The 8,476-nt window shown below is 45.2% G+C and overlaps 1 long non-coding RNA gene across 1 annotated transcript; it reads left to right on the plus strand.

The window, feature by feature from the left end:
* Positions 1–2,260: 2,260 nt before the first annotated feature.
* Positions 2,261–2,720, plus strand: LOC147155447 (uncharacterized). The gene is made up of 3 exons (XR_015092265.1): positions 2,261–2,310; positions 2,444–2,511; positions 2,615–2,720. It is a non-coding gene; the product is annotated as an uncharacterized LOC147155447 (long non-coding RNA).
* The last annotated feature ends 5,756 nt before the right edge of the window (positions 2,721–8,476 follow it).

Here is an 8,476-nt window from a genome sequence, read left to right on the forward strand (position 1 = left end):
AAAGGTTGCTGTAGCAGCATGCCGCGGAAGGGGAAGCGTTCCGAGGCAGCCAAGCGCCGATGGAAGAAGCTGGACCTTGCTGCTCCGGAACTGAGCCCAAACATCGCACCCCAGCAGGTACTTTGCCTCTATTCAATTCTGCACTTGGCGGTGGTGTATTCTGTGTTGAGTTATTTTGAGTCACACTGCTAGGTCCTCAATGTGCTGTATATTTTGTTTTCAGCCTCGGTCCCCACCCTCTGCCACCAGTGATGGGACCACGATGCAGTCTCCAGTGAACAAGGTACGAGTTTCACGCCATATTTTAGCAACAGTTTATCATTTTTTTATTACTATTACACTTTTTTTTAATATCCTAAACATTTGCAATGTGTATTTAGAAGGCCAGAGTCCGAACTTCAGCTCCAGCCAGTCGGCTCGCCACTGTGGACGCCCGCTCCCCACCGCATACCTCTACTGTGGCTGCCCACCAGGTATGTTCCACAGCAGGCAAATTGCAATTAACTTTGTTAATGTGCAATACACATTATTTCCGGCTACAAATATAGAGTCAAGCAGAAAAATGTAAAAAGCAGTCTGTGTATTCAAGACACTCAATAGTAATGTAAAAAAATCCTTTATTAAAAATGGACTACCAACATGTTTCAACACAAGATTGTCTTCACCAGGGCATAGTTTGACAAATATAGAGTGTATGACTGAGCGATATTTGTGCATTGCTTTATTCATGTCAAACTAATTCTGAATTTAATTGTGATGAAGTCTGTTTTCTACAAGATTTCAAAAATTTTACTGATGTCAAAAATGAACTCACTAACATTGATCACAAATTTGTGAGATGCCGAGCCCGGATAGATAGACAGATATTTCACATGGTTTCTTTTAAGTTACATAGACCAGATGTAAATAATAACTAAGACGGTTATATTTAATATCTAATGTTTTGTTTTAGACTTCATGTCTATCTAAACAGTGTATGTCATTGTTTTGTCAAAAACATATTTCTATATGCTTCCTTTATACTATAATCTAATCTGGTACAATCTGCTGCCTTTCTGCTCATGTATTTGATCAGAAAATTCTAGCAAAATTGAGCAATTGTGACTGTATTTCAGACACAAACAAAAGTATCAGTTAAGTCCTTGAATCTCTTTTGTGATTAAGAATTTCATGAATAAACCTGGCCTGAATTAACATCACTTGTATGTACAAAATACCTGGTCAATTTAAATTGAAACTAATTTAACCTATGTTTGCTATTTACTCTGCATTATGGTGACTGCACATGCCTACAATTGTGTAATGTCTATGCTTTATGTTTTAGGTGTCCCCTGTTTGTGCCAAGGCTCTGGTACCAGGTCAGTCATAATTTTAATTGCTTTTGCAGCAGTTTTACAATCGATTATTTTAAACAATTCCAATATTTTGCAGGTTCATTTACACTCAAAGTGGAACATGTACTTGTACTGTGCATTGTCAGCAATTGAAGTTGAGACTTGACATGGTATTCTGTGTGTGCATCATTTTAGGCAGAGGCACTGGCTGGCGCCACAGAGTTCGGGAATGGCCAGTTTCAGCTGTGACTGGGCGGAGGCACAAACTGGTCATTCCAGCACTGAACCAGGACAACACGGTATGTTTTATAATCAACTCTGCCTTTATAACAAATTAACAACCTTCATTTGTGTCTATTTTTTTAAATTACTTCTTTCCTTTTTTCAATTACTACTTTTTTTTTTCTTTTGTAATAGTTTGTCCTGGTTGTTGGTGACTCCCACCTGCGAGCCATTGCCGATGGGGTTGTGAAGATGCCGGAGGGACGTTTCTCGTTTGCCGTGATGTCCACCCCGGGTGCCAGGGCCTCCGAGTTGCGTGCTGAGGTGCTGAATGCTGTTCTGCCTCGGTCACCCGAGGTGGTCTGCATTTTGGCTCCCAGCAACAACTTGGGCCGCCCCATCGCTGAGGCAGCGGCTGACTTTGGCCAGTTCTTGCACACCGTCTGCAGCCGCTGGCCCAACGTAAGTTCACACATTTCCTTTATATAGATCATACATTTACATTTCAAGTATGTACTTGCATATGTCAAATATGTTCTGTTTAAAATACATTTCAGCCTTTTCCCGTAGTTAAACAGTTAATGAATATTGAAGGATGGAATATGAATGAAAGTTCATCTTGCTCCAGATGTATATTTTACAGTTTTAAACTTTGTGCAGGTCGTTGTGCTGGACTTCCCCCCTCGTCTGAACGTCGAGCTGGCCCAGCAGGACCTTCTTCGCCAGGAGTACAACCGGGTGGCAGCACTTATGGGTACGTTTCATGTTGAAAATTGTTTTCACACACAAAGTGTTCTACTTTTCTTTAAGTCACCTCCTGATCTGATTTCATTGGTGTCTCAGCGGGGGACTCTTGGGCTAATGTTTTTTTTTCTTTGTTACTGTAGGTATTCGCTACCTATCTGTTGCTGGCCACTTCCCGCTGTCACATCTTCACTTGTGGTGTAGAGACGGGGTAAGTACATTAATTGCTGCAAAAAACAAACATTTTATTAGTGCTCCTCCTATCAAAAGTATGTTTGTAGATGTATAATATTTTTTCTGATCATGTCTGGAAGGTACACCTCAGTGACAGCGATGGGATGTCGGTGCTTGCGCGGTTGCTGTGGGCTGCCGTCAACCTGCGGATGGAGAGGACTGCACCACCTGCACCGGCTGCTCCTCAGCGTTCGCCACCAGCTCGAGTGTTCAGACCAAAAGTGGTTGTTAAGGGTGAGGTCACTGCGCCTCAGCCTTCCAACCCTTTTGACTGGACACTCGTCGGGAAGGCCAAGGAGGTAAACGCAAGCCTAACATGTTTTTGAAAACCTCCTAACATGTTTTTGAAAACCTTAAATTTTATGAATGTGTGTGTTGCAATAATGTCACTAGTCATTTCAGAGCAGCTCGGTTGTGGACTCTGAGGTCACCTGTGGGCCCACTGGGTGGATGGGCACTCTCCAGGTTTGTGATGGTGATCATGGATTCATTCAGCCTTTTACCATGGCACATGTTAAAATTCTATTTCTCTATTTCTATTTTGTTGTGTTTTTTACAGTGCAACATCCCATTGAACCCTCTCTGGTTCAGCCCACCCATGTTGGAGGCGATGGACAAGCTGTCTCCAGCTCATCTTTCCAGCCCTGAGGACTGCCCAGGATCCAAAGGATAAGAAGGTATTTCAGTTTTCCTATTTTGTTTGCCCGTTATGTTTACATATCTATCTTCATGACAAAAAAAAAAGTATAGTTAATTGTCCATTCTTGTAGTAACAATGCTTCGCAGTAAAAGCAAAAATATATATATATATATATATTTCTCTTTTTTTTTTTTTTGCTCTTTCTTGTTAGACATCCACCGCAGGGCACAGACGACAGCGGCCAGCCCATAAGAGCACACGGAGAGAGCACCAGGTTTGCATTGCATTCTTATCAGCCCTGAGAAGTCTTACTTAAAATCACAAACAGAAATTAGTGACTCTTCACTCAAGTGCTGTGTGTTAAAGAATTATTGTTTGCTTGTCGTTTCAGCCAGAGGAAAGGCCAGCCCTTGCGGAGGTTCCTTCCAGACCATCATCCCCCCGTCGTCCTGGGACTGAGGTAACTTTTTTATACTCACAACATTAACCATTAACATATGAAATGTTTAAAATTATATTAGTTAGAATTTAAGATAATTAAAATGGTTTCAATCATTTCAGGATCCTGCTGTGGGACTTCCTCAACGCACGCTATCCGTGAGGGCCACACATTCACAGATGGATGAAAGGTACTCAAGTTTTTCTCGCAACCACCAGTGTACTTGTATGGCTCTCACTTTCTTGGCCTTCCACGCTGAGGGGTTGCAGTTTAATTCGCTTGACCTTGACAGGGTGCTTGAACACGGGGACTCTCTTTACATGGGTGCTAAACAGCAATTGATTTTGGACCATAACTTTGGGAATGATCACTTGACTGTCGAGGAGATGCCAAAACAAGTCATGACGGACACCAATGTCTATAATGTACAGATGCATGAGCTCAGCGTTGGTTATGTCATAGATGACGGTCATTCCCAAAGAGACTTGGGATTGTCTCTTGGAGCTCAGCTTGAGTGCTTTTCACAAAATGTCACTCTTGCTTTCTTGATTGTGAATCCAGAGTGTTTTGCAGTATTCCGTGACAGATCAGGATACTTTGGGTTATTTGATTCACATTCCAGATCTGAAGTGGGCTTGCCACACCCAAACGGAACTGCAATTATGTTGACTTTTTCTCACTTGTGTGGCTTGGTTGAGCATTTGCGTCAGCTTTTTGAAGGACATGGCCGGTTTGCAACCTATGAGTTTGTGCCAGTCTCTTTTCATATTGACGGCAGTTCCATTAACACGCATCGGGATTCTACTACAACCATATCAAAGGCAAATGAAGAGCTACTAATTGAATTAGGTGATTCCCCAACTAAAGCGATACAAATTGTGATCGGTATTGTACCAAATCAAGAGCTACATAGTGCGGTACATGTTGAACCAAATAGCCAAGCAAGTCAAATTAATGAGAGTCAAAATATTCCGGAACCTCAGCAAGGACTCAAACTGCTGGATGTTAATATAGATATTTCCAAATGTAGTAAAAGTCGGCGTGCAAAACATTTGTATAGGGAACGTCAACACATTCGTAAGTGCCAACGACAACTGTCATCTAATTCTAAATATCACAGTGATCCTTGCGTTAAGGAAAAAAAGAAGCTCTATCAAAAGAATAGATATAACAGTGATTCTGCTTTTAAGGCAAAACGGCAGCAATATCTGATTAATAAATACCAACACAATCTTGCTTTTCAACAAAAGCAGAAGATATTGATGAAAAGGTACGTAAGAGAGAAATACAGAAATGACCTTTCTTTTCAAAGTAAACGGAAACATTACTTGCGAGAGAGGTACAGAAAAGACATTTCTTTTCGAAGTAAACACAAAAATTATATGCAAGAGAGGTACAGAAAGGATATTTCTTTTCAAAGTAAACACAAAAAGTACATGCAAGAGAGGTACAGAAAGGATATATCTTTTCAAAGTAAAAAGATAAATTACGTGCGAGAGAGGTACCAAAAAGATTCGGCTTTCTCATATTAGGCGCTGTTTACAAAACAAAAAGGACAGGCGTGATTCAAACGCGCTGCAACGTATTCGCCACAAGTTAAATTGTGCTGTGAAAATCAAAAATAAATATAGTCGCGTCATTCCCCAGTGTCAGGAAATTGAGCAGGATCAGGCAAATGGTGTAGTAGACGTCTCTGTGGAATTGAAGCAGGCACTCGTAGATCCAGAAATGGAAGCCACCATCGCTTCTTTCCGGGAAAGGGTTCGGCATGGGCCTACGTATATCTGCACAGTGTGCCACCGTGCGCTTTTCCCCAATCAAGTAAAGCGTTGCAAACTAGCCAGATACACCAAAAATGTTGATGTGGCGCTTGCGTGCTTGACAGGCCAGTTTGTTCACACTTGTAGTTGCCCCGCCCCATGTACCGTTCCTCAAGAACGGATGCAGGAGTGGATTTGTCATACCTGTGACAACCATCTGTTCAGAGGTGGCATGCCACCCCAGGCGGTGGCAAATAACTTGGCACTGGCACCCATTCCCGAAGAGCTGTCGGAATTAAATGTACTTGAACGACAGCTAATTGCAAAAATCATCCCTTTTGCAAAGATTGTTGCGTTGCCCAAAGGACGGCAAAGGGCCGTACACGGTTCTGTGGTGTGCGTTCCATCAGAGATGGAAGCCGTAGTGAACTCCCTCCCAAGGCCGCGCAGTGAGGCCCAGCTTCTCCAGGTGAAGCTGAAGCGCCGCATTGTGTACAAAGGTTACCAGCATTTTTACACTGTCAACATGACAAATGTCTTGGCAGCGCTGAGGACACTGAAACGCATTCATGCAGAATACAAAACTGTATCGATAGATGAAAGCGCTCAGTTTGAAAGTCTCCAAGAAGAGGAAGACGAGGGGGTAGGAGAAGAGGACATCCCTGAGGCCGATGCACAGCCAGAGAGCAGCAACACCCCCGCAACCAAAGGGCAACAGACACCCCAAGAGAGCAAAGAGGAGCTCAGGCCGGGCTTGACACTCGACACCTGTATGCAGCCTCCTGACATCGCGCAGGAAAAGCTGTCATATGGGGACGGCATATTTAGCATCGCTCCTGCCCAAGGAAACAAGCCGGTGGGATTTTTTGCCGTGCCAAACCTCAAAGCCATGGCCTTTCCCGTTCAGTTCCCAACAGGACAGAATTCACTCGATGAGGCGAGAGAAATTAAGCTGTCACCCAGTTTGTATTTCAATGCAAGGTTATTCTCCGTTGACACTCGATTTGCCAAAGATCAAAGTTACCTTTTCTTTGCGCAGTTTGTGACAGAAACGCATCTGGCCACCAACAGCATGTCCATTCAGGCCCGCAAGGGGACAGCCCTCACTCGGGATGGGAAGAAGATTTCAAACCGGATGCTTCAGGACAAAGATGAACTGGAGAAGCTCATCCAAAGAGAGCATGCGATGCGCTTCATGCAGCCCTTGAGAGGCACGCCGGCTTTTTGGGAGGGTGCCCTTAGGGACCTCCATGCAATGACCAGGCAGTTGGGCAAGCCCACATTCTTCCTTACCTTTTCTGCTGCGGAAATGAGATGGCCTGAAGTAATCGAGGTCGTCAAAGCGCAGCAAGGCGAACAAGGGGACTTTTCCCATCTCGACTGGAATGCCAAATGCGATGTTCTTCGCAGCAATCCGGTCACAGTGATGCGCCTTTTTGAGAAAAGGATGGATGCTCTTATGGCATTCATCCTGTCTCCTGCACAGTCCCTGGGTCCGGTAGAAGACCACTTCTATCGTGTAGAATTTCAAGCCAGAGGAAGTCCGCACGCTCACATGCTGCTCTGGATTAAGGGTGCGCCAGTCATCGAAGAACCCGACCTCAGATGTTGTCAAGAAGCCATTGACTTAATCGACAAGTACATCACTTGCAAAATACCAGACCCGATTGAGGACCCTGAACTGCACGACATTGTCACCAGCGTTCAGGCACACAGCAAAAAACACACAAAGTCTTGTCGGAAAGGAAACGTTTCTTGCAGATTTGGGTACCCCAAACTGCCGATGGACCAAACCACCATCACGTTGCCATTCCAGACGGAGACTGAAGACGTCCCAACGGACAAGAGTGTGGAAGGCCAGCATAGGAAGCAGGCGGCCAAATCGGCGCGCCTCACCGAAAAACAAAGGGAGGCTAAAGAAGAGCTCAAACATATCAGAGAGATCCTCATGGACGCGGATGTCCCGCAGGACTTGCCGGAGCTTCTCAAAAAGGCCAATTTGACAATGGACAGCTACAAGGACAGCGTCACTAATCTGACCTCCGGAATGGTTGTCATGTTGAAGCGTGCTCCAACGGAAAGCTGGATCAATGCTTACAACCCACATCTGCTGCGGGCATGGAACGCCAACATGGATATTCAGTACGTGCTCGACGTCGCGTGTCTCATGTACATGATGTCGTACATTTCCAAACCGGAGCACGAGATGTCAGAGTGCCTCACGTCTGTCGTCAAAGACTTGAAGACAAAGCCTCTTGTCGACAAAAAGGACGAGATGAGGAAAATAATGGCGGCGTATTCCAAGCACAGAGAGGTGAGCGCTCAAGAAGCGGTGGCGCGGACATGCAGTCTCCCTCTGAAGAAGTGCTCGCGCAGCGTAGTTTTCATCCAGACTGCTGAGGATGGCGTGAAATTGAGTCTACCCATGAGTAGACTGAGGACCATGCATCCGGACGCAGACAACGTGTGGATGTCTGGTCTGCCAGACAAATATGTGGCAAGACCTAGAACGGCAATGTTTGAGCGGATGTGTCTCGCCGAATTCGCATCCGAATACCGGGTCGTCTACGGTCAGCAGATTGAGGGCAAGAATGTCATTCCCCTCTCACACGGCAAGGGATTCATCCAGAAGCGGATTGGAAAAGATGCCGTCATCAGATTCACTCGCTTCTCAATCAAAAAGTATGCTGAGAAGTATTACAGGACCCATCTTAAATTGTACCTCCCCCACAGAGACGACGCCGAGCTCAGGTCTGAAAACCTCAAAACGTACGAGGAGTTCTACGGTGCCCGGGAATCAAAGTTCGGTCGGGTGCGGGCTATATTCGACCGCAATCGGGGGCGGTACGAAGGACGGGGAAAGACCGTGGACAATGCCTTCGAAAAATTGAAAGAGCTTCGTGCGGTTCTCAACGCGTGGAGCACTTTTGCGTCGGAGGTAGAAGCAGAGCGTTTGGAGTGTGCCACCGAACGCGAATCTAATCCGTTACAGGAAGACCCGCAAGATGAGGTTCCGGCCTACCAGGACGCTCCTGGTAGCGGCGCGGTCTTGCCGGCGTTTGAGGCGCCAAAGTTGAGCGCCGAATTTGTGAGGAACATGTAC

Source organism: Leptonotus elevatus, chromosome 22 (genome assembly GCF_054856555.1).
Source record: "Leptonotus elevatus isolate MCC_2025b chromosome 22, RoL_Lele_1.0, whole genome shotgun sequence".
NCBI classification, from domain to species: domain Eukaryota; kingdom Metazoa; phylum Chordata; class Actinopteri; order Syngnathiformes; family Syngnathidae; genus Leptonotus; species Leptonotus elevatus.